Raw genomic sequence first — 27,461 nt, forward strand, 5'->3', positions numbered from 1 at the left:
ATAATATCCCAAAGAGAGTTAAATGCAAAAATGAAGCTTATCTAAAAAATATCAACAACAGAAACAAAGAAAATTGAAATAAAGGAAGGGAGGAAAGGCTTCAGGGAGAAAGGGAACAAGGTGGGTGGGAGGGAAAAAAGAAAGAAGGGCAAAGTAGGGGAAAATGAAATATATTATCATTAATACATATCCACATTTATATCATGAAAATAATTTTGAAGGGGATTTTTTTTAACCTAACAAAGAGTGGTTATAGCTACTAAACAAATCCTGTATAATGTCCATAACAACACAACTGAACAACTGAATGTTTTAGCTATTCTGATAGTGGAAATGACACTAAGTTAAAGCTATCTCTCTTTAAATGAAGAAAAGTGTAATGCATGATTAAATATTTGAGCGTTACTGTCATAATTGAAATGACAAAAAAAAATAGAGGCAGATTACCTGAGTTTGAATTCTACTTCAACCACTTCTTAGTTGCAAGACATTTGCAAATTACTGAATCCTTTTGAGCATCTTTTATCCATCTTTTAAGAGAGGGTCAGTTAATCTTGCTGGGGTTGTAGGTCAGTGATACAGTACTTGCCTAAATATTTTTTTTTTCTTTTTCCTGAACCTATGTAAACCTACTTCTTCATTTATCACCCTGTTTGTTTTTACCCTTTTATGCCCTGCTTGCCCTTCCCCAGGCTTCTCAACTTAGCAGTGATCCTCTTGACTTTGGTCATTTGTGCAGACCCTCCCTCTGTCACAAATCCTTTATGTTCACAGAAGGTCACTGCACCTCTTAGGATGGGTGGTGTCTCTCTAGCTTTAGCCTACCAACCCTTCTGGAACATACTGCTTAAACTGGCCTACTCTCATGTCATGGCCTGTGCTAACGTCACCATAGTGCCAGAATGAAGGCAGGCAGCATAGGTCTTCCCTCTACTGAGCAAGCTTTTCCACAGACTGTGGCTGCCCTGTAAGCCCTGGAAGGAGTGGTGTGAACTCCACTTCTGGGATGGAAAAATGTACCAGCAATCCCCTCCCATTCTGAAAAGTTCCTGCCACATTTTGGATATTTAATAAACATTTTAAAGTAAATTAGGACTGATATAATGAGATTATATATTTTATATTCTACTTTGAGGGATTTGAAATATATTTAAATAAGCATATCTTAGGATGATTTCAATTCAAAATTATAAAAATTAATAAAAATTTAAGTAACAAAATGTGTGTTTTTAATTATTTGGGAAGGTTTTAATTTCTGAATAGTAATTTCCCTTAAGGACTTTAAATAACCAAGTTTTGTAAGGACTGATATTATACCCTATGTGAAGTTTTGGTCTGAAGAAGAAATTATATCTATATCTCTATACATGATAAATCAGAACTCAAATTTAGATGATAGATTGAAATTTTAAACATTTCCCCCCATTATTTAAGATTTTGGAGAGCATTTTTTTGTCTTAAATTTGAATGATCTATAATTCTTACCTTGTCTTTTTTGCTTTTTAATCATTGTTAAGAGGTAGAATTGGCAATAGTGACAAAAGTGGATTGTGATAACAGTAGAGCAAAAGATTATCAGAAAAAATAACAGTCTGTTTTACTGTACATTTGGTCACTAATTTCTGCCTTCTCATTTTGCCTATATTTGTGAAGCAGTACTTTTCTCCCATTTTAATATCTTATTTTGTCACACACTCCTGCCTGTATGAGAACTTCAATTTCCACTAAATACAAACATAGCTGCAAAATAGATTTTCATGCTATCGTATTCTAAGAGGATAAGATTAGCATGTTTTTAAAGACAACATCAGAAAGAGGAATTTTCACTTATCTATATCTTGCCTAGAAAAACACCAACAACTTTTCTTTTTTAGAAGCTAATGTAATATTGACCTTTCAAGAGAAAAATGAGCAAAAAAAATCAATAAATATGTCAGCATCTATCTGATTATTATTATATATTACTTAGATGTACACATCCACTGCATTTTTATTTCAGTGTTGCTCATTCCATTTTTTACTTTATATAAAATTGAGTATATAAATATAATATTTTATATTACCACTTAATATTCTATATTAATATCAAATATTCTATATTAAATTAATATTAATATTAAATATTCTATATTACCACTTATAATACTAATTCACTAAATTTACTCAATATTATGTAGAAGTGCAATTATAATAATGGAAATTATTTGTATATCTATATTCCATTGTGCTTGAGAGTCTAAAAATATGTTCATTTGTCCAGTCTTTTCCATGGAGTGAGTATATCAGTTGACTGAAATTGAAGGGCATTTCTACTCCAGCTTAATAAGTAAATTGGCATGTGCAAAAGAATCAAATGATGATATAATTAAGGTCCTTTTTCTCTCTCTGTTGTAAAATCTACAGGAAGAGACTGCACTTATATAAAAATATGTGAAGCATAAGATTAGAATTAGTTTTAAACTATATTCCTCAAACAAAGTACATTATTTTAAAATAGCAAAAAAATTAAGAAACGATAATAAAAACTTTTATTTTCCTATTCACTGAGTGATTTGAGATTATTTTGAAGTATTAAACCAAAATTAAATTAATTATATTAACCTGACAATACATTCTATTAAAAGTAATTTAAGAATTTAAAATTTGTATCTCATTTGGATTAAGATTATAATTCTGAAACTCTAAAGTGCATACAGGTCTTGAATAAATAAGTGAATACATTTTGGATCATGACAGTGTGGTATAAATTGTTAGAGAAATAGTAAAAAATAAGGAATGAAGAAAGAAACAGCAATCTGTATACGGGGTAAAGTTGGGAGTTCATAACCCACTTGAATCAAACTGTGAAAGATGATGTATTAAGAACTGTGTAATGTTTTGAACGACCAACAATAAAAAAAAAATGTAGTTAATCCTATTATGTTAAATTTAATGGAAGTACCATGTGAGTTTGTGGTTTTAAAATAAATACATAAGTATTCAAATTAAGAAATAAATAGATATATGTGAGTACATGAATTACTATATGTACTTATAATTTTCAAGTTCATTTCACAGAAAAGGCTTAAAAGCAATGATTCCCAAATAACAATGGTCAAATCAAGAACCTAGATATTGCTTAATCAATAGTATTCATCAATTTAAAAAAAGATATTTGAAGAAGTAATTTGTTTCTATGTCCAAACAAATGTAAGAGATCTTGGAGATTCTCTTTTTTCCATTAGTCATTTTAAATGGTTTTTATTCGTGAATTATAATTATACATAATAGTGGGATTCATTATGACATATTCACACATGCTTATAATATAATTTTATCAATCTCATTCCCAGAGAACCTTGTGATAGTAGAAAGCAAGAAACATACCCAGATTTGGACAAGAACATGTGAAAAGGACACAGGGATCAATATGAGTGAGTTTAAAAGCCAAAGCTGGTAAAATGTTACCAAGAAACTCAATAATGCTGGAATATATACTATAGAAGAAAATATAAATCCATGATAAATATATATATATACTGATAAAATATAACCTTTCATATATATAATTAAGTGGAACAAAAATGGCTTTTCCTGGGCTCACCTAGCACATGTGAGGCCCTGAGTTCTATTGTCAGCACCACATAAAAATAAATAAATAAATAAATAAATAAAAGGTATTGTGTCCAACCACAATTCCAAATAATACAAAGAAATGGCTTTTCCTGCCAAAAAATTATATGAAGGAAGTAGAAAATAATAATTAGAACATGACAATCACAACAATTGCAAACAAAACTCATTGAAGTGTGTTAAAATTAATAGGTAAAATAGGAAAGGTAGCAGAATACAATAGTTACTAATAGGGCATTATGTAAAAATGTGGATGTGTAACCGATGTGATTCTGCAATCTGTATTTGGGGTAAAATTGGGAGTTCATAACCAACTTGATTCTAATGTATGAAATATGATATGTCAAGAGCTTTGTAATGTTTTGAACAACCAATAAAAAATTAAAAAAAAATAAAAAATAACATTTCAGGGGCTGTGGTTGTGCCTCAGTTAAAAAAAAAAAAAGAAAAAGAAATACCATTAGTTAGTAAGGACATATATAAATATGCAATTAAATGAAGGCAGATAAAAATTAGACATAATTTATCATTTTAATTCATTTAAATAAGAGCAATTTGTTAAAAATAAAATAAAAAAATAAAATTAATAGGTAAGTTTAAAAAAATGGTACTAGTATTGTCTTAAAATATATCTAACAAGCTACTTTTTAAGAATAAAGGTCAAAATCATAATTTCACACTGTAATATCTGTCAGATACTACCTTAAGCAGTTGATCAAGGTTAACAGTGTCAGTAATAAGATATATTTATATCATGTACCTGCTGATATGATGAAGTGAGAAAGGCACCTCACTTATGTGTCCTAAACAAAGAATGCATACCCTTAATTTAATCATGAGAAAATATCTGACAAGCCCAATTTAAGGCATATTCTACAAAGAACCTATAGTACTCATCAGAAGTGTCGAGGTTATTAAAGAGAAAGAAAGGCAGAAACTGTCACAGACTGGCAAAGAGAGGATGAAAATTACACCCTATGTGGGTTTATGAAATGGATCCTGAATAAAACCCCTTTAATATTCTACCTGGAGAATTCCCATGTCTTTAAGATAGTAGAATTATATAATTTTAAGTGTTTTCTCAGTTTATAGAATCATGCAATGGTTTTGACACATGCTGACATAAGGGGAACCTGGTGGAGGAATATGGAAAGTCTGTGGAAATTTTCTGTGTCTTGGGACTTAAAATTTATCAAATTATGTTATATGTATGTATGAATTTGCCACAATGAAACCCAGTATTCTGTATAATTAGTAAACACCAGTAGAATGAAGAGATTTAAAAGAGGTGGAAGTTTATTTTAAGCCTAATAAGTATTGCTCAAAATTTCTTCTCTTATTAATGCCAAAGTTGATTGCAACTGAGGGAATAATCTGAGACCTCATTTGGAGAGATTATTTTTTTCATTCAGGCAAGAGCTTGATTTTGCAAAGTCATGAGTAACCTTACAATAAAAGTTAAAACTTTATAGAATAATCCAGGGGAGATTTAAAAAGGGAGAGATTTTAAGGAATTCAATCTTATCACTGAAAGTCGGTGGATTCTAAATGTATTACATATAACCATTTATTATTCTCAGATTTACAGGTTTAAACAGATCAAATAATAAATGGTGGAATCTTTTTTCACAAAAAACAATTTGAAAACACCATTTTTACTAGTATAATAAACTAGTAAACACTTAAACAAATTGTGAATGAAATTTTTAATAACAAATCTCACGTATTTTTGATGGTTTTCTTGAAAGTAAAATAATACTTTGTATTTATATATTATTCCTTTTCTGAGAAGTCCTTTCTAAACTTTAAATTGTTCTTGAATCTCTACAGAAGAAAAGTAAAAGCTTTGGCACAAATCTTAAAATATCTGTGCAGAGGAATATATAAGATGGTGCCATATACTAAAGGAGAACAGAATTTTCATTTGACCTTTATCTTCTTCATCCCAGTCATATTATTTTTTAATAAAGCCTTATATGATGAGTGTATTTCATCACTGTTTCCCTATTATTATGAAATATGAGTAATTAGCAAAGATTATTACCCCAAAGTAGCCAATTCTTTAGTGACAGGTCTAATATAATATATTGAAGAAATGTAGAATTCCAACCTAGTTATTTTCTTCAGGTTTGAGTTTTTAGATATAAATGCATAGAGATTTCATTATGGAAAAATTAATGTAAAATATTTCATCACCTTAACTATAATATTCAATTACTGTAGTTCTCTACTAAAAGCTTCTTATCCATAATGAAAGAAAAAGTGGGTCAATATAATATTTAAATAAGATTAATGGATGTGTAATTTTAAAATACTCTGAAAATATACTGTTCTTCAATATCAGGTATTATGTAATATTCTTTTATTATAAGGAATTCTGTGACAAAGATGTACTAATATTTAGAGGCATTAGGAGGAAATTCTTTCAATGATAAGAGATTTTTAGTGAAGACGTTAAATAGAGGAAGAACTAGATAAACAATAATAATTTGCACACAAACTAGTCCTAATTTACATTAAATTTCATGATATTTAAGAAAATGCTGACAATCAGGTGAAACTGGGGATAATAAAATTAAAATCATTCATTCTTGCAGAACATTATACAGAGGTAACACAAGTGGCCACATACTGTAGGTACTTACACTTATTATCTATTTATACTTCTGCTCTTGATGTCTTCTGTCTTAGAAGGTAGGATAGTGTTACTGCTGTATTTCAATCTGCCTCTCAGTTAGAAATGGATTTCTGATGTAGTTTCACACATAAAACATGAGTGGAAATGAACAAATATTCCATTCTTTTTGGTCTTTGTCCTTGTCTCTTGTCAGGGATGTGGATATTATGCATAAACAATCAACAGCTATCTTGTGAACATGAAGACAAAAGCTTCACCTATAGATAGTAAAGCCGAACATTGAAAGAACTTCAGTCTTTCAGTCTTCAAAGCATCAATACTGCCGGAATACCTAGACTGTTATTAATGTATGAGAAAAACAAACTCTTTGATTATTTAAGCCAACGGGGATATGTTTTCCATTGTTTGTGTTTAATTTTAATTCTTGAGGGAGTGGAGAGACCAATTTTTTTCATTTATATATGACAGCAGAATGCAATACAATTCTTATTACACATACAGAGCCCAATTTTTCGTAAGTCTGGTTGTATACAAAGTATATTCACACCAATTCATGTCTTCATATATGTACTTTGGATAATAGTGGTCATCACATTTCACCATCATTTCTAACCCCATGCCCCTTTCCTTCCCTTCCAACCTCTCTGTCCTACCTAGAGTTTGTCTATTCCTCCTATGCTCCCTCTCCCCATCCCACTCTGAAGCAGCTTCCTTATATCAAAGAAAACACACCAAACAAACAAACAAACAAACAAATAGCCCAATCAATAAATGGGCTAAGGACCTGAACAGACACTTCTCATAAGATGATACACAATCAATCAACAAATATATGCATAAATGTTTATCATCGATATCAATTAGATAAATGCAAATAAAAACCACTCTAAGATTTCATCTTACTTCAGTCAGAATGGCAGGTATCATGAAGATAAACAACTATAAGTGTTGGCGAGAATGTGGGGAAAAAGGTACATTCATACATTGCTGGTGAACCGCAATTGGTGCAGTCAATATGGAAAGCAGCATAGAGATTGGGAAATTGAGAATGGAACCACCATTTGACAGAGTTATTCCATTCCTCGATCTACAACCAAAGGACTTAAAAACAGCATACTAAAGGGACATAGCCACACCAATGTTTATAGCAGCACAATTCACAATAGCTTAAACTTTGGAACCAACCTAGATGCCTTTCAATAGATGAATGGATAAAAAAATGTGGCATATATACACAATGAAATATTACTCAGCAATAAAAGAGAATTAAATCATGGCATTTGCAGGTAAATGGATGGAGTTAGGAACCATTTTTGAATTATCTTTGCTCCACCATTCTTGGAACAGAGAAAAATATAGTTATTATTACTAAACTTTTATCAATGTAGAATGTTGGAAATAAAGAGATAATGAGAGTACTGTCAACAGATCAACAGGGTATATGGAAGAGAACCCTCTTATACAGGTAGTATACACTGAGATACTAATTAACAAGTGAAAGAGGACCAAATATATCTTTGGATCGCAGGAAAAAATATGTAGTATAACATTGTGCTGATGCTCAGCAGTAGGAAAAAATTAAAAAATAAAAATAAAAGAAAAAGAAACTTGAAATTTCTTCTGTACATAGCCTGTACCAGTCAAGGGTTTGGTAAAATTTAAAATTGCAAAGTGTATTTATAAAGTAATAGTAAAAAAGAAAAAAATCAAGATAGGAAAAAAACTTAGACATAGTATATTTTATGGCTGTATTTGTATTCTTACTTCTGATACATGTTTGTATTTCTCTTTGTATTCCAAACACCCAACATTGTACTGCACACAGTAGGGTACTAGTTTTTATTTAATTGAATTGATAAATAAACAAGGGTAGGAACTATGTAAAATAGGTAGCACTGAGAAAAGAAATGTTAGCCAATCTTATTTAGTAAACACTAGTGTGAATTTTAAAAATAAAGTGGGATTATGTGTTAAAAAATAAAAGAGAATGTCCATTCTTTCAGGCCTCATTCCTGTTAACAAGGAGGACTATCAGATTAGTCATAGCTGGTATTTTTTACCAGTCTGAAAAACAGTGTAATCCTTATTACGATACAATTGTAAAAAAAAAAAAAAAAAAAAAAAAGTTTATTCTGTCCAGTATGTAAAAGGAGATTCTGATACAACCTGAAGTAAGTTGAGAAACTTTTTTCTTCACAACCATACATTTAGAAGTGGAAAATAGAAATGTATACTCTGCCACTCTAAATATCTAAATCATGATTTTTACCATTTAGTGAAGCAAACTGGACTATAAGAAAGAATCATCTAAAAAGAATGTCACATTATTGGAAGATTTACAGCTGACATAAAACAGGTATAATAAAAATGGAAAGGAAACAAGCAGCTTTCTACTTGAAAAATACATGCATTTTACCTGGAAATTTTAAATGCATTTGCCATGTGTTCTGATTCCATCCTACTGAACAAATAAATGAACAAAGTATAACTCTGTATGTGATGACTTGTCATAAGCTAGCAAAACTGCTTAATCAATAAATATTTAAATAAATACAAACTTTCTAAGAATCAAACACTGGAGTAATGGAAGAGGAGGGTCAAGAAGAAAGCATGTATTTTTGCAACCAAAATTGTGATTAACTGTAATATGTAGAAGAAATTAAACAAGGAGATGCCATGAAAGAGAAATTTACATATGGAAGCATTTAGAAGTCTCAGCAAAATACACACATATACTACATATATAGAAATAACCCTTCAATATTATATAGAAAGGAAGTATGGAAAAAAGAAATGATAGGAGTGAAGGGAAGGGAAGAAAAAATGTAGCAAGAAAAAGAGGTTAGGTCGAGACAAGGAGGGAAGGAGTGGGTCAGAGGGGAAGGAATTGAGGAGTGGTAAGTAGAAAATGGAAATAAAGCTATGTATTGCTTTCAACTCTGGGAAAATTGACCAATTATATATGATGTTGTCAGGCAATTGATTTTAAAAGAAAGTCAGTGATTTCAGATTTAGTTATATGTGAAAACTTCTGCAATGTTATTCACACACACAGATATACATGCATGTTTACATTTGATTTCAATTTTGTAAATAGATAAAATAAAAGGCTATTAGGAAGCCATACATATTAATGCAAATATTCTCTATTGCTGATGTGACCATAAAATACGTGTACTCCAAAGTTTTATGCTATATATATATATATATATATATATATATATTAGTGTCCATGTAAAAATTAAAATGCAACAAAGAACATTTTAATACCCAATACAATCATGCAGATCTCAACTTACCTTCCAGCCTTTCCAGAGCTCTATCACCTTCTCAAAAACACAATTCAGATTGAAAATAATCTGCAATACACCCTAAGTTATCCTTCTTCTACATTTTTGAAAATGTGAAATCTACAAAATTTTCTTTTTTGTGTGTGAAATATACTTATGCATTTTTTCTTCTTTATGATAATTTTATTGACAACTAACTATAGGCTTTCATCAAGCATCTGCCCTCTTCTATCTAGAAATATTGACATTATATACAGGAAAGTTGAGTAAAGGAAAATAGAATCAAATCATATTATTTATGATATTGTTTTAGTCAGCTTTTTTCACTGTTGTGACTGAAAGATCTAACAAGAACGCAAGAACAATTATCGAGGAGAAAAAATTTATTTGGAGGCTCAGTGTTTCAGAGGCTTCAGTCCATAGATAGCTGGCTCTGTTCCTAGGAGCTCAAAGTGAGGCAGAACAACATGGCAGAAGAGTATGGCAGAGGGAAACAGCTCCTTGATGATCAGGAAGCAGATAGAGATTCCACTCACCAGATAAAAAAATATATACGCCAAAGGCATACTCCCCAGGCCAACCTCCAGCAGCTATCTTCAGCAGCTACCACCTACCTGCACTCAGTTCTCACCTAGGGGATTAATTCACAGATTGAGTTAAGGCTCTGATAACCCAATTATTTCTCCTCTAAACCTTCTTGCATTGTCTCATACATGAGCTTTTGGATGACATCTCATAGCCAAATCATAACATATATCATACATTTATTTACCCCCAAAACATTTCAATAACTTTAAAAAGGAAACTAGAGAATTTCTATTTTCCTAGGATGTTAGCAAATGTTTAAGTATATGGTGGTTATTTAAGTATCTCATTGATTTCCTTTGATTCTATTTATCATCTTCTTTCTTGAGAAATGAATCATCTAGTTCCCCATTGTTCAAAACATATTAAATAATTAAACATAGAATGACTTATTGTTCTAATTATTAGTATAACAATGATTTATTTTTATTCTTCGTGTTTTCTTTTATGAAAGTGATTTGCTGTTACAATCAGATAAAACTAGTAATTCAGAACCAAAATCTTAAATGGATCACAATTGCTGGTGTATGTTACTCAATCAAAATTTTTTTCCATGGAAAGTAAAAATAGCAAAGTTCATATTTATAAATTTCATCAAAGTCTATGTTTTTCAGACCACTTATTGTTAATAGGCCTGTGGTCAGGCAATTGTGTTTCAGGCTTGAAAACACTATTAAAATATATAACAGTGTGTCTCCAATCCTCAAAGGTAAATTTGTCAGAATATAACTGCTTTACTTTCACCTGTCTTCACAATAGATTCATAAAGATGTCTGAAATTATTTAGTTCATCTATATGCAAATATACATGGTCCATCTTCCTGGTCTGTTATGACAAGGAAAGCAATTGAAATGATACAAAATGATTCTACTCATTCAGAACTTCGGTTTATAAGAAATAGACATTGATTTTTTATATAAAAAATCTTAACAGTTTTTGAATTTGAGACTAATGAAGATTTATAAACACTGAGGATAACCTAGCAATTTGTATAAAATGAGTGACATATAAGTGGATTATGTCACTCAATAACCAAATATGTTGTTTTTATCAAGATCAACTGCATTTAATATTAGCTAAAGCTATTTATTATATTTTTAATGATTTTGCCCTAGCTCTGGCACTGAAAACCTCAAAAAGTGTCATCAATAGAATGTCAGAGAAAATTGTGGTTATAAATAGTGTCTGGGAATGACACTGAAATTGTGTTATGCATTCTGTTTGAGAGAGGGATTAAAGGAGGAATGAATGTGATGCTAAACTAAGTAGCCTCAGCAATGACAGAAAGTCACTTTGCAGAGATAACTGGTAGTCTCCATTCTCCAGTTTCTTTATAGAGCGGCTGCTGAGAAGATACTGCCCATCCAGAGACTTGTACTTTTCAAACCTATACCTGTTCCTACCCCTCTGGAAGGTAGGTTGGGCCACATAGTTAGTTCTCAGGCAGATTGTGAGTGAGAGTTACATGTATAGCTAGGGTATACTTTTAATTAAGAGAAGAAAGAGAAGATCACAACCAAAGGTAGGGGCAAGTGGAGGGATTCTAGTTCCCTGAGTCATCATGAGGTAGAAAACTGTTTATTAAGGAAAACAAAGTCACTTTAATTCTAGTACAATGTGTAATAGCAGGTGAACATAGTCGTTGTCTTTTTTTTTTTTTTATTCTGGTCTTAAGGAAATGCTTGTAAGCTTTCACATTGAGTTTGAAATTAGTTATGCGTTTTTAATAAAGATCCTCTATCATGTTAGGAAAGATGCCTTATTATTCCTAGTTTATTGAATGCTCTCATCATAAAGTGGTGTTAAATTTTGTCAAATTATTTTTCTGCACCTATTGAGATGTTTTTTCCCTTTATTATAAGACTGCATATTACTATCACATTCATTCAGTTTCTTACTTTGAATCACCTTTGCATTCAGGCATAAATCACACTGTTCATACATATATTTTTTTTCTTATTGTGTTACTAAGTTGTGTTTGCTATGTTTTTGTTGATAACTCTCATCTCTAAAAGGGATATTGATCTTAGTTATCTTTTTTGTAGAATCATTGTTTGGAATCAAGGTAATGCTGGCCTTATTGAAAGTGTGCTGAAGTCTCCCTTCCCATTCTATTTTGGAAGTATTTGAGTAGAGATGGTGCTAATTCTCTTTTATGGTTTGACAGAATTCACTAATTGGTGAAAGCATCAGGTTATGGAATTTTCTTTGTTGGGAGAATGTACTGAGAATTATTTCTTATTTAATATCTTTAATTATTGTAGACCTGTTTAGATTTTCCCGTTTCTTTTGATTCAGCTTTGGCAATTTCTTTGTTTCCATTTTTTTTCTATTTCGTCTGTATGAAAAATCATTTCAAGTTCAAGAGAATAAAGTCTTTTTACCTGATTATGCTATCACTATTGTTGAAAAGGAAAATTATCATGACCAAGTGGAATTGATCTCATGATTGCATAAATAAAGTGGAAAGTCTGAATTTGTAGGTTAATATGGAAACCAAGTAAATAATAAAATCCCCACAAAAACTTGTTAAACTCAAATGCTTTAGTTTAAAAAAAATGTATTAAAACACTAAAACTTCCTTAAAAAGGTAATGGCTATTTTCAAAAATATATACAAGTATCACACTTAATAGTGAAACAAGCTTAGTTTCTTTAAATAAATTAAAAGGATAGAAAATCTTGTTTGCTGATATTTCTATTCAATATTTAACCAAGAATCATGGTAGTAAATAAAATAGGATAAACAAAAGAGATATTTATGAGTGAAAACAAAGGAAGTCAAATTTTTATTATTCACTAATAGCTAATAAATAAAGCAAAATCCAAGAAAATTTCAAACTAAAAACAATAGGATTCATATTCATAATTAAATAGAATCATATACACTAAAATCATAAAGTAGCAAAAGGAATTGTTAAAATTTCATTTCAAATATCAATGTAATTTACAAGTTGCTAAGGATACATGCACATGCTATTATTTAGAGAATTATAAAACATTTGTTAAAGACATAAAAGAAATGGAAATATATGCCCCACTCATAAGTGGACAATTACATAGAATAAAGGGATATACATTGTTTCTACATTAGTCTTGGAATCCTTTGTATATTTATCAAGCTTTATGAACTTAATTTAGCATGGCTACCTGAAACTAATAGAATTAATAGATCATAAAATGTCATCAGAAAATGCACTTATCTAAAATCTCAGAGAAAGCACAAATTTGGGAGAATGAGAAAGAATACAATTAAACCAACTAGAGGAAGACTTCCTTTGGGCAATAAAACATGTTAAAATTTATTCTCTAAAACCTCCCGAACTTCACTGATATGTGAGATACATTTTCCTAGATGAAAAAATATTTACAAAATACACTTGAAATAATACATTGTGATAAAAATATTAATGCCAAAAAGCAAGAGATAAGAATTGTGTGACTGGGTCCTGGAAGAGTCAAAAGACTTGCCTGTGGAAATGGTTGCTCAAATATTCTAAAGAAATTGTGTAAATGCCTATTTCACTCTGTAATACGTAAGCCAAATTCCATCTTCTTTTCACCTGCTTTGACTTTATATTCTTAAAATGATAATTACCTGGAATAAAATAAAAGAAATAATCTTTTTTTTTCTTAGTTTTTTTCATAGTTTCTTTAGGATAAAGAGATTTCTAAAGCCCATTGAAGTACTTCTTTAAAAAAATGCTTTGTAAATTCAATTTTCAACCGACTATAATGTTATAACAACCTAACATGATAATATCACTAAGAAAATATTTGTTATACATAATAATAGTATTTAGTAAATCCATTACATATCAACTAAAATTAATTAAATTAACTGTTAATATATTATACAACTATTTCAACATTCTTATTTTGCCTAGTAACTTGTTAAATGGGGATGTTTAAGACATTGATTTTTATTATAAGAAATAACAAAATATTTGTATACTTCTCATTAAACATGGAGGTATACCTTTATGAACTTTCCTCTGAATAGGAACAGAAAATATTTATAATAAAAAGAAAATATATTAACTGAATTACAAAGAGAAATTAGTACAATAGGCCATTTGTGGAGATTGCTCACTAGTGTACCATCAAGTCAGAATTTAATTATTTAGCAAATTATCACATTCTTTTCCCTCTGAAACAAACTTGAGTAAACTATCCCAAAGGAAGGAGCATTTTATTTCACATCCATTATCAATATTTAACCCCAAGAAGTAAAGTGTTTAAATGTTCTCTCTCAACTCTAGGAATGATTGTTTAAGTGAGAAAAATCATTCCTATCCAAATTTTATCAACAATTTTCCTGTCATTCTGATCATTTAGAGAGTGATACTTAGGACCTTGCATGAGAGCAAGAGGAGATACTCTGCAGTATTATTTATACTGAGATCTTCAAGTGCAATGTTGCTCAGGAAAAAACAACTCCATTGGATTCCCAAGCCAGATCTTTGGACCAGGCCTACACAATTTAAATATCTGGATGGACAAGCCTAGATTTAGGAGGAAGAATTTATGAGTTTTCAGATTTCCAAATGGTTAAGGAAAAGAGTGGAAGGGATGCTGAAAGGACACTAAAAATGCACAATCACAAGCTCTAGAGAGCAAGAACCTTTTTACAAGTCTGATACTTTTTAGCACTTTTTCTACTTCAGCAGAAATGGAAAGGTGATCATGACACTCACATAGAACTGGAAGGGAAATCAGAAAGATACAAAATGTTGAAAAAGTAAATCAAATTTAGAGGACTCACATTTTTCTATTTCAAACGATATAAGTATAATAATCAAAATAATGTGCAACTACTATAACTGTACACATATAAGCCCCTGGAATAAAATTGACTGCCCATAAATAAAACAAGTTGGCCAAGTATGGACAATTTATTTGAATTTCATATAATTTTTACATGTTACAAAATATTATCTGTGTTAAAACTATTTAAAAATGTGATACAAATAAGACTTCACAGGGTATAAAATATACACAGTGGACTATTGTTAACCATCCTAAAAAGTCATCTTTTTCTTCCAAGTGTGCCTCCTTCTTCAATAAAACTTAAAACACACACCCACTCTCTCTCTCTCTCACACACACACACACAGACACACATTTAGGTGTTTTTTTCTGTATGTTACATATGTGATTCATCCAAGTTCTGTTGACAAACAATATCTAGAAAAAAAACACTCTTTCAGGATATCACTACTTATGCTTTCAGTATTTTATTTTTCTGCATTTTGACTATCATTTTAATAGTTTACATTTCCTTTTTCTCACTAGCTCAAACTATAATCCTATGACCTATTATATTTTTAGTCAGTTTAGCTTATTTCTTTATGGAATTTCTTATTCCAGAATTTCCAGTATCATTTGTTAAAGTAATGTGTGAACACAAATTAAATAGAAGTAATTAATTTGGATTATCTTTTCATTTAAGAATGCATAACTACTTATTCTAATCTTTATAGATCAGAGGAAGTAGTTGAAGACTAAGCAAACTAAAATTAAAATCCCCATGCAGAATCATCTAAAGTAGATATTACTTTACTAAACGGGATATGGATCATACGGATCCTCTCTACAGATTACAACACAGTGTAAGATCCCCCTATTGGCTGTCATGATTAAGTCAAACTGAATTTTTAAATTATATTTCTCAAATTCTACAATGGATCAGAAGAGCCATATTAATGAGACTAAAAATTGCTGTAGACTTCTAAAAAAGACACTGCTAATTATATTAATAATGGCCAGGGAAGAACTACATGAGGAGTACGTGGTTGTCTTTTGAGACTCAGGTAAAAGAACTTGAGCCTATCAAAGGAAAGCATGAACTTTGGATAATCAAGACATGACCTGGTTTGTCTAACTTAATTAGATTTTGCCATTGTGTAGCAAAATAAGCATTTTCACAAAACAATCATTCTTCAAGAAAACAAAATATTTAAGAACACAGTAATTAATATTAGTATCATAGAAACGCAGATCTAAATATCAGAAAAATAATAAATCACAAAACGTTCTTATGGTGATTGTCATTTGCTTTTACTCTTGATAGTAGACATAATTCTTTACAGAAAATGCATGGTCATAAATTTATTGATCAATTGAGCACATTTGTCTCCTCCATTTCAACTGGAACTTCATAATTCCCCAGTGGGAATTGTCTCACAGCTGTGCTACCTCCTTTAATGAATAAATTATGAAGCCTCCAAAGGAAGTCATATAATGGTCAAACAAAATATTTGAATTGTAAACTATTATTGTTGCCAAGGCTATATCTTTTTATAAGACAGGGCATTCACTTATAGACTTCAAACATAAAGACACAATTAATAACACAGTTGTGGTCAAGTCACTAATAGGGCAAGCCACATGTATCTGAACTTCTCCAGGGAAATAATATATTAGATATATACTAAGTAGGTATGTAATGAATAAAATGTTTTTGATAATAAGAGTTAAAGTCCTTTTCTTTATACTTGAGTAGAAGACCATGCATATGCAGGTAAATAATTAAAGACTAAAAAGAAATTTCCAAGTAACTCTGCTATTTGAATCAACTCTGAACAATTTTAATCAATTATTCTTCTACTAAAAAGAACTTTGAAAACACATATGATTCATGATGAAGCAGGATGAACCTACACATATAACTAATTAGAGATTCAGGTGTTGGATATAAATTTTTAGATGCATTGGCTTTTTATCACATGAGGATTTTACTTTATGAAATTTTATATGTGAATATTTTATTTGAAAGAATTCAAAAAGAGGCCAGATACTTCACTGTACAAAATGAATGCAAGTTTGGCATATCTAAAACTGGAGGGAAATATTTCACTTCAAGTTTCTTAATTTTAAGAATTATTGGGCTGGGGATGTGGCTCAAGTGGTAGCATGCTCACCTGGCATGCATGCAGCCTGGGTTGGATCCTCAATACCACATATAAACGAAGATGTTGTGTCCTCCGAAAACTAAAAAATAAATATTAAAATTCTCTCTCTCTCTCTCTCTCTCTTAAAAAAAGAATTATTGTGGCAACAAAAGTAAATTATGAGCCAAAAGAAAGTTGATAGCATTTTTAAAATAAATTAGTTTATTTCCATTAGTTCATTTTAGTTATATATAATATTAGGGGTCATTTCTATATAATTATAAAGCACAGGATATAATTTGCTTCAATTCAGTCCCCAATACTTCTCTGGACACACTGTTCACTTTCCTCTACTGATTTTTTTTCTATTTATTTTTAGATTTTTAAATTAGGGCATTATGAATGCACATAAAGATGAAATTTCATATGACTATACAATGACAAAAGATAGATATGTATTATTGACAAATAACAGAAATGCAAAGTATACAAAAACTTCAGACTATGTTATACTGATACAATTTATCTGAAGACTACAGAATATCAGGAAAAGGACAGGGCTTATGAAATACATTTATCAGCTGTGTTAGTGTTCCTTGAAACAGGATATTGCACTATAGAATTGGGGGATGCAAGAATATAATTTTATGAAACTACCCAATTGAGCATGAAAGAAGAAATACACAAGTCAATAAAGCAAACAACAGCATAAATTTCCTAAATATGTCATCAGTTCGAGACTATGAATTCATTCCCTTTAAGAAATAATGAAGAAAATGCATCAATAAAATAGATGAATTGTGATAGGAAGCATAACAAGTTGGAGGGAGAACACATAAAGAAGACTATCTTTCATGTAAGTATGAAATAAATTATTAAAATTCCAGGTTACAATTGAGAAAAGTTAGTGCAACATATTTTTATAAAGAAGCATTTTGAGGGAACTGGTTTATTAAAAGAAGAGCCACAATGCTAAATCAATGATAGAGAATGCTAATCAATTAAGCCAGAATTGGTTCAGAAAGCCAATAGAAGATATATAATAGATGAAACTAAGAATCTCTAAACTTTCTCAGTAATAAGAGATATTCATCAATTAGAAAGAAAATTGGAAAGTCTTGAATGGAGACTGCAAACTGAAATGCAATCCATGAAGATGTTCAAAGTCAAAGATGTCGTCTCTTTTTTGTCTCTTTTTTGTTTGTTTGTTTAGGAATGGTTCAACTGAAGTCCTCTTGACAGATGTGAAAGAAGTGGTGGTGGGAAATTGGTGATATGGTCAACTTAGAAATTCCCTTCTATATTTAAGAAGGGAAGATTATCCCTGGTGGGGGGGGAAGTGTGGACACACTTCAGCTTTTCAAAGATGACATCCAAAAGAACTGATGCCTGATTTACAACTAGGATAGGAAACAGGCCAAAATTTGATCATTTGTGTCTGTAAAGTTATCTTAAGTCATAACAAGCACATGCCTCTTACATCTTTGTCATTCTAAACTCGCAGCTTATTACACCATTTCTATTTCTTGTACTGATTGCATGTCATATTAAGTATGATGATGCTACTCTGTTCAGTCTGAATATTTCACAAACTCATTTTACTGAGAGCCACCCGTTAAGGAAAATAAGATAGGTTTACTGGAAATCAGCAATGATGGGTCTAAACAGGATTGGGAAGGATTATGATGGCAAGATGTGCTTTTTCCAGGAGACATAACACCATTTTTCTTCCTTCTAGTCCTTCCAAACTTAGAGACAAAGAGAGAAATAAAAAGTCCTTACGATGTTGCATTTGTTTTTATAATGGGTCAATTAGATCAGTGTTATGATCTCCATTTTATATATGCAGAGCAGCTAAAGTAATTTGGATAGGATTTATTAATAAATAATATAACCGACTGGGGTTGAAACCCAGATGCTATTGCCTGTGCTGGAGTAGGACAAAGATGACATCAAACTCATGGAGACAAAGAAAAGCTTAATGGATAAAAGCAGTCACTCCAAAGTTAGTAACTTTTATCTCAGTAACTATTCAAGTTTCTAAATCTCTGGATTTGTCTTATATTGCTGTTATTCAAAGTGTGCATAATAATTGCATTACTTTAGGAATTTTTATAAGGTTTTACATAAGTATTTTGTTTATAAAAATGGAGACTATCTTACATATAGCAAGTTCTCTGTGTTAAATAACTTTCATCATTTCAGTTATAGGAGAGATATTTGCATCTGCTAAAAAGATAGTGAGAAACTTGCTTTATGTACTTCATTGGGCTATACTGGCTTTGCTAAATTTCCTTTGATCTTTTCTTTCAATTAGTTGGCATATAGTTCCATATGCATGTACATTGGAAGAATTTGTGGTTCTGACACAGGAGTTTAAGGCATAAATGAAATCCAGCTCCATTTTTTTTACCTCCCTCTGGAAGTTTAGACAATTATATATAAGCAGCAGGAATTAAAATATATTTTATATAATGACAGCACTGCTCATCCTTTTTTGACTCTTCCCATTTCTCTTTTATATTTGATAAATTGTTCATGGATAATTGAATGTAATAATAATAAAAGGGATTGTCATCCTCCAGCTGTCCTTGATTTTGACATATCTCCTGAGAGTGTTGAGAAAATGTTTACATCATATTAAGACACAAATAGTGTCTCACTCATCAATGTCCTGGTGTCCGTTCCTGTTTCATATTTCTCAAGTACTCTTTTATTATTCAGAATTGTTCAATTACTCTACTTTCTTCTTCTTTTAATAACTGTTTATTTGTGAATGTTAATTATACAGAATGGTGAATTTCATTTTGGCATATTCATAGAATAATTTTCTCAGTATTATCACTGATGCCTCCCTTACTGTCCTTTCCCTGCTTGCCTTTCTTCCCCTCCTTTACCTGAATGGTTTCCAATCTACTTTCATGATCCATTTATCCCCCTCTGGTTTCATATATAAGACAAAACATCCAATACATGTCTTTCTGTGTCTGGCTTGTTTCACTTAACAGAATGCTGTCTAGTTCCACTCATTTTTCTGATAATGACATAACTGGTATGGCTGAATAAAGCTCTTTTGTGTTTATTTTGTTTATTCATTCATCTTTTGATAGGCTTTCAGTCTGATTCCATACCTTGACTATTGTGAAGTAGGCTATGATAAACATGGTTATGTACGAATATGTAAAGTATACTCAATTTAATTCTTCTGATAAGTAACTGAGTAGAGGTATAGCTGGATAATAGGCTTCCATTTTTAATTTTTTGAGAAACTCCTGTGCTGGTTCCCATAGTGGCTTTATTAATTTATGTTCCCATCACTAGCTTAAGAAGGTTCCTTTTTCTCTATTTGCTCACCAGAGTTTATTATTTGTATTCTTAATAATTGCTATTCTAACTGGGATGAAGTAGAATCTCAATGTAGTTTTGATTTGCATTTTCCTGATGGTACTGCCTCATTGAACTATTGCATATATCTGAGCTGATGAAAGTAAAAACTGAACAAAAGTCATTAAGTGATATTCAAATTATATAAATAATATCATCAAAGTGTATTTTTTGGGTTTTAAATTTTGATCATCCATAATAATAAAAAATCATATAGGTTCCCTGAACTAAGCAATTCCTTCATAATCTTTCAAATGTCTTTAAGGAAAAAGCAAATGAATGACTTCAGATAAGGACTCACCATGTTCATTTTTTTTATATCAGATTGCTGTTATCAGGGCACATGTCTATTTCAAAGAAGTGGTTACCTTACAATATCAAATCTGAAAAACACCCTAGTTCATTAGTTCTGGCCAAGTAAAAGACTTGGTTCATTAGTCAGAGGACTTAACTCATTCATCATACAAAGTAACAAAACAAACTGAATCTTGACTGCCATTCTTTGTTCATTTCCCCTCTAATATTCTTAGCCTATTTTTATAAAGCATTGTTTTTTTTAAGAAAATCCCATAGTTGATTTATGAAGAGCTTCATTCTTTCTACAAATAATACATTTTTAAAAGTTAAATGATTGCAACATATATGTAAAAGTTTAATGTCTTAATTTTTACCTATTATTTTACTGCATTTTACAAGTAGATATTTTATTAAAAACAAAATACTTTGAACTGAAACTTCATCCAGCTTTCCAAAAGGACAGACATTATTCCATATGGATGAGAAAGTTCTCCTTAAGTCTCACTTTCCTCCACTAGGTAACATAATAAAAATAGTCTGCAAACCACAGTTAATTCTCAAAAAGTGCATATAAATTCCCTAATGTAATATCTGCATAAAGTAAATATTCATAACATTAAATATTGACTTAAAAGATAAATAATAATAATTTTTGTATAAAAGTTACATTGACATATGCTTATTATAGAAATATGAAAACTACAGAAACTGCAATGAATAATGTACACCTGAGATTTCTGTATCAAGAGATAAGCACAATTAATAAGTCATATTTCTTTTTATATTTATTTTGTATGAAGATGTATTGTTTTGACATATATATTCATAAACATAGAAATATATGTCTGTGTTCATATACAAACCTACATTTATAACCATTTATATATATCCTTCTCTGATATCAATGGGGTTAGTTCTTGTACCTCTACAGATACCAACATCTCTGGATATTATTATAAAAAAGCACCATTTTGTGTATGATATACACATCCTCTCATCTGCAGATTACTTCTGCTACCTAATAAAATGCAAATATTACGTAACTTGTTGTTACATTCTATTGTTTAAAGTCTAGTTACAAGAAGTCTCTCCCTATTCAATATAGACACAACTTTTTATTTGCAAATATTTTCAGTCAGCTGTTGATTGAATCAGCAAATGAAGAAACCATAGATACAGAGGGATAACTATATATAGATACCATAGTTATATAATTAAGAATATCTAGTATTGTTATAAATTATATACACTTGATTAAATATTATATTGTAAACCTCTTTCTTGCACTGAAGTATCATTGAAAACTATAATTTAAAAGGCAGATAAGGCTCATGAAGTGGATATATGAGAATTTATTAATTCAATTGCCTTATTTGACCATGTATTTTATTTATAGTCATTACACGTTATTAATCATTTTGCATTGAAACTACTTGAAATATATGTTTCATCAATTAAATTATTTTCCTGAATGTATATGGATACTGAAAATGATTAAATTCATTTTTTCTGGGGGAGGGTTGACATGTAGATTATAATTACGTACACTTGCAGGATAGATTTGGTCAATGAGAAGTAATTTATTGTATATCTATGATTTTATTATTAAGGTAATTTGATAATCAGATATCTAATAGCCTTATTCAGGGTTACTCTAATAACAATTGAATGATTCAGACAAAAATGTAGTCTACTAACTTATGGGGCATTCCCTGAACTTCCTCTTCAGAGCTTTCTCAAGTCATTCTGTGGCTATTTTGAAAAAAATCCATATCATCTTTCACTTTTATGAATTTGACCTTAGATAAAATTGTCTTCTTTTTTTAACTTCTAGTTTAGATAGATTTACTTTGATACTTCTTCAGTGTCAAATTGGCATTTTATTCTTCAAATGAAAATGCTTTAGAGGTCTGCTTTCCATTATTCTCGGAGGATAAGATTCCAAGTAATTTTTTTATTTTTCTTTAATGATATTTGCTTCCTTAGAGATGAGTATCATTACCCAAATCCAACTAGAGCAATCATCAACATGGATTATGCCAAGAAGCAGACACATTTTTAAGTTTTATGTACTTCATCATTTTATATATATTTAACTTTTCTAATGAGCTTATGAGCAATGGCTGTAAGAGAATAAGTGAATTCCTTTTCTGCCTCACTCCCTTCTCTCTCAATCGCTTGCTTGTTTCCCTTTTTCTTCCTTCTTTTCTTTATTTCTTCCTTCCTTTCTCTCTTTATTTCAGTTACTAGTGTGCCTTAAGCATTGTGAAAGCAATAAATATTTGTTTAAAATATATAACTTATTTTTATAAGAAGGATTTTTATTTTGGTTAGTAACTCTAAGTAAAAATTGAAGCACTTTAAAAATGTTTTAAAGTCAGTTTAATATTAGGATTAAAATTAAAATCCCCAAATCATAGTATTCTCTTTAAAGAATAGTTTTTATTGCATTTATGGGGAGAACTTTAAATTTTTATTCCCAATTTATAAAATTCTGCAGTTTTCAGAAATCCTTGTTTAAATTTCTGATGTATAATTTTATTCCTTTGAAGACAAAATCTGTCCATCATTCTTATGAAATGGCATACTTTTATTTATGTAAAATTCTATGTTAAAAGTTCCAAAGAACTTCTTTAAACAACTTTCTAAAAACTGATTAACTTTGATTGTTTTTTCAGATATTGGTATTTTAATATTCCCAATTCTATAGTCTTTGGATTTTGTTTGTCCCACATTCCTGATTTTTTCTTACCATTAGCTCCCTTCTAAATTCTGATTTGTAGAAACAGTTTTAATGTCAACCTCAATAATTTTGCTGAAGGGAACACTAAAACAGATTTTGAATAGACATTTCATTTTATTCTATACTGATGAGTAGCAATTTTACTTCCCTTAACAGTCAAAATAGCTATTGTTTTTCTTTTTTCTTTTACTTTGCTAAATAGTTTTACTCTCTGGTTGCATTGGAGGCCACAGGAGTGAAGATATTTCATAACTCTATGAATAGCTTTCAGGGAGATAACAGTCATTACATCTCCAAATATATCATGAAAAGAACAGAATGTATTCCCTATAGCTACTGTACAGAATAAAACAATCTTCACATTGTGTGTATTTATTTTTCATTGATATAGTTATTATTTTTTAACCTGAATAGTTTTCTTTTCACTTTTATTTTTTCTTGAGAATTAAATACATCTAGAACATTTTAAAGGTTAATCTAAAATACAATATTTATCTCATGTTTAAATATAATAAAATTTACTCTGAGTTTAAAAATGTATTTTGTCCATTTAATGAGGACAAAAAAATGACATGTACATTTACAAAAACCTGGTAAAAATATCAGGTGTATTTATAAAAGTGAGGAAGGTAAAATAATCAGTCAGGTTTAAAATAAACTGCTAATTCAAATAGAGTATACCTTAAAGCATTAGAATATACCCCCTTTTAAAATTGATTGAAGGTCACATCTAAGGCAATTTAATTTCCCTGGAAATTTAAAATTCTGAGTGTGGTATTTGTCAAGAAGCTTAAAGCTTCTGGAGTTTTCTCTCTATCAAATCAAAAGGGCATTACTGCTATTCTTTGTTTGAAGAGTGCATGCCTTCTTGGATTTTTATTGTCCTTGAGGATATATTGTTGATTCTGTTGTCATAAAGTACTCTGATACATGGGCACTGCGATCCATAAATTAATAAATAATAATGCTTGTCTTACCACATGCACTGAGGTTTCTCTGCAGCATTTGTTTCCTACAGTGTGTTCAGTACCCTCCTTCCATTATTTCAGATGCTGTTTTAATTAAGTGGCAGATTCTAAGAGGCTGGTGATTTTCCAGGGTGATGGCAAGGCCCTCTATCTATCAGCATTTGATTCCGGAATTTCAAAGTGATTGCCATTTGAACCTGTATCATAAGAAAGAAAGGACTGATATGATTACCAAAAAGCAGATGCTGACTGTTCTCGGCATTGCAGCTGTGACAGTAATAAGACAGACGAAATGTATTCCTTTCACAGCCATATCTTGATACACAAACTTTTACATTATAGTCTTTCAACAAAACAAGAGGATGTTCAGTTCATGTTTAGATTTCAAATGAGACAATTAACCCAAAGTCTTGATTGGAGTGGTTGGTTGCATTACTATTGAGATAATTTCACTCAAACTCTTCAACATTATGCAGAATCTAATAATTTTCTTTTAAAAAATTGTGTAGAAGAAGAGATATCCTTGGTCATTGGGCCATTGTTAATTTAAATTTTTACATACATGTTTCTGATTGATACTGGCAAGTGTAGATTAAAAATTACAGGGCATCATTTCCAACCAAAATATATCACAAATGAAGCAATTTGTTATATATATGGAGAAAAATACAATATTTTTGAGATGTAAGTTAGGCCAGTATTATATGTAATGCAAGATACATGACTTAATCTGTTCCTAATCAAATGTCAAACATAGCACAAGACAATATTTGTTTTACATGGGTGTGTCAAAGAAGAAAATAGCTACTTTTAATTGGAGTAAGTGATGTGAACAAAATTAAGTTTTTTTTTAAATTTTGAAATACAATCAGATTATCTTCAAGACTTAGGTAAACTAAGTAGAAGTATCTATGTGAATCAATGTCAGTAAAATGGTCCTGGAAAGTCACTGACTTAAAAACAAACAGATAATCTCTATAATTGATTATGCATGAAAAATGATAGCTGATATTTACAAGGTTATTCCAATTCAGCAATATGTATTTTTAATATTTTCTCACATATTTTTAGAATGAATGTGCCTAAGCCTATTGCTAAATTTTAGGATTCTTTTCCATTTTAATATCATTTAAATAAATTTGGGTTAAAACCAAGAAATTAATTGAAATATCACAGATAACTAGGAGATGATTAGGGAATGAACCACATGAAGTAGTGACACCTTTGCCCTAACTTGACAGTCCATACATGTGTGAGTCTATTCGGATGTTCTGTATGTCTCAGTCAGTTAAAGAAAACCATATTTATTAAATGCTTCAGTGAAAATAGAATTAACCACTCTCTCTTCAGCTTCTCCCTTTTCTGGAATCCTTAAATTATTGTTTTCATATTTTTATTTTATTCTACATACTTCATTTATTGTTTTGCAGATCTGGGGATTTAACCCAGGTCCTTGTGCATACTAGGCAAGTGCTCTATCACAGTGCTATGGCCCCAGCACATGTGTATGTGCATACACACACACACATAGACACACACACACACACATACACACACTCATACATTCTCTCCCAATCCCCAAAATCCCTTTTATGGCTGAAGCATTTGTTTAGACTTCCTAACAGTCCACATTTTTCTGTGCTCATTTTTAATTTTTTATTTCCTCATAGGTATTATCCCATAGTCCACTTCCTGGGGAACTTGCCTGGTGAGATAGATGTCATATAAATATAAAAAATTTCAAAATTTATATATATATATATATAAATTTTGAAATTTATATATAAATTTATAAATTTATATATATACATTTGTGATTATAGTTATTTTTTCAAAGTTGCTCTGTTTAATCTAGACATTGATATTTCTGTATCTTGCTGTTTTCTATAATCCCCCCAAAAATAATACATGCAGATCTGCAAGTACTTAGAGTGATACCCGAGCATAATTTACAAACCTCAGGGATTTTTTTTTTGAAAACTAGAAAGGCTGATGTTTAATGAGATAGAAATTAAAGTTTGAAAAGTAGAAGAATTACAACAGAAGAACAAAGACAGGAATTAATAATAATCAGAAAAATTTAGAAATAAAATGAACTAAAAAAATAACACTTTACATAACAAGAAAATAGTTGTTTAAATTTCAAAAAAATTAACAATATTGCCTAAATACTAGAAATATTGACCAAGAAGAAAATAAAAGACAAAAATAAAATTAGTTTATAGAAAAAGATTCATACTTTCAAGTATAATTATGAAAAAATGGGAGTGAGATATTATAAACATTTTTATGCCAAAAATTCAAAATTGAAAATGTATCCAAATGGAAAAGGACAACAAAAATATTTTAACATAAATTGATTCAATAAAAAATTTAAAACTTGAAAAATCCTATGATCTTTTTAAAAATTGAGCCTTAAACATTTTACAATAAACTTACACTTGTACAAAACTAAGAGATTACTAGTTCTAAATAATGTTACAATATCAACTAAATATTCAAGAAGGAAATAATTTGCTTCTTTCACAAATATTTTCAAAAATATCAAAAGAGAGCTTACTCTTTATTTTTATGAAAATAGTACTGAAACCAAATGGAATTGAGGAATTTATAGTCCAAAACATCTGAAGTGACATATTTTATTGCTGGGTTTGAAAAGGAGATGATGCGTATGTTGAGGCAACTTTTGTCCATTTTCTATTTTCCTTTTAATATGCCAGTCTGTAGATAATATGTTTTCTGTTCCTTCTCATACAAATTTGTATTAAAATCCTCCATTCCTAAAGATTCGGAGACAAATAGAAATCAAACAAACAGATGTTTAAATCATATATTTTTGTATGTGCAAGTTATATAGAATCTTTTGGTCTGAAAAATATACAATATTAATCTTTAAAAACTGTATACTTTGGTCTTGTTCTAGCAAGTTAGTTAAAAGCTTACCATCTTTTATTGTTAATCGATTCAATTATCTGTACTAATATACATAGAGACATTTATATTGGTCTATCTATCTATCTAGATCTATCTATATAGATACCTTTATATATA

This window comes from Ictidomys tridecemlineatus, chromosome 1 (genome assembly GCF_052094955.1).
Source record: "Ictidomys tridecemlineatus isolate mIctTri1 chromosome 1, mIctTri1.hap1, whole genome shotgun sequence".
Taxonomy (NCBI): domain Eukaryota; kingdom Metazoa; phylum Chordata; class Mammalia; order Rodentia; family Sciuridae; genus Ictidomys; species Ictidomys tridecemlineatus.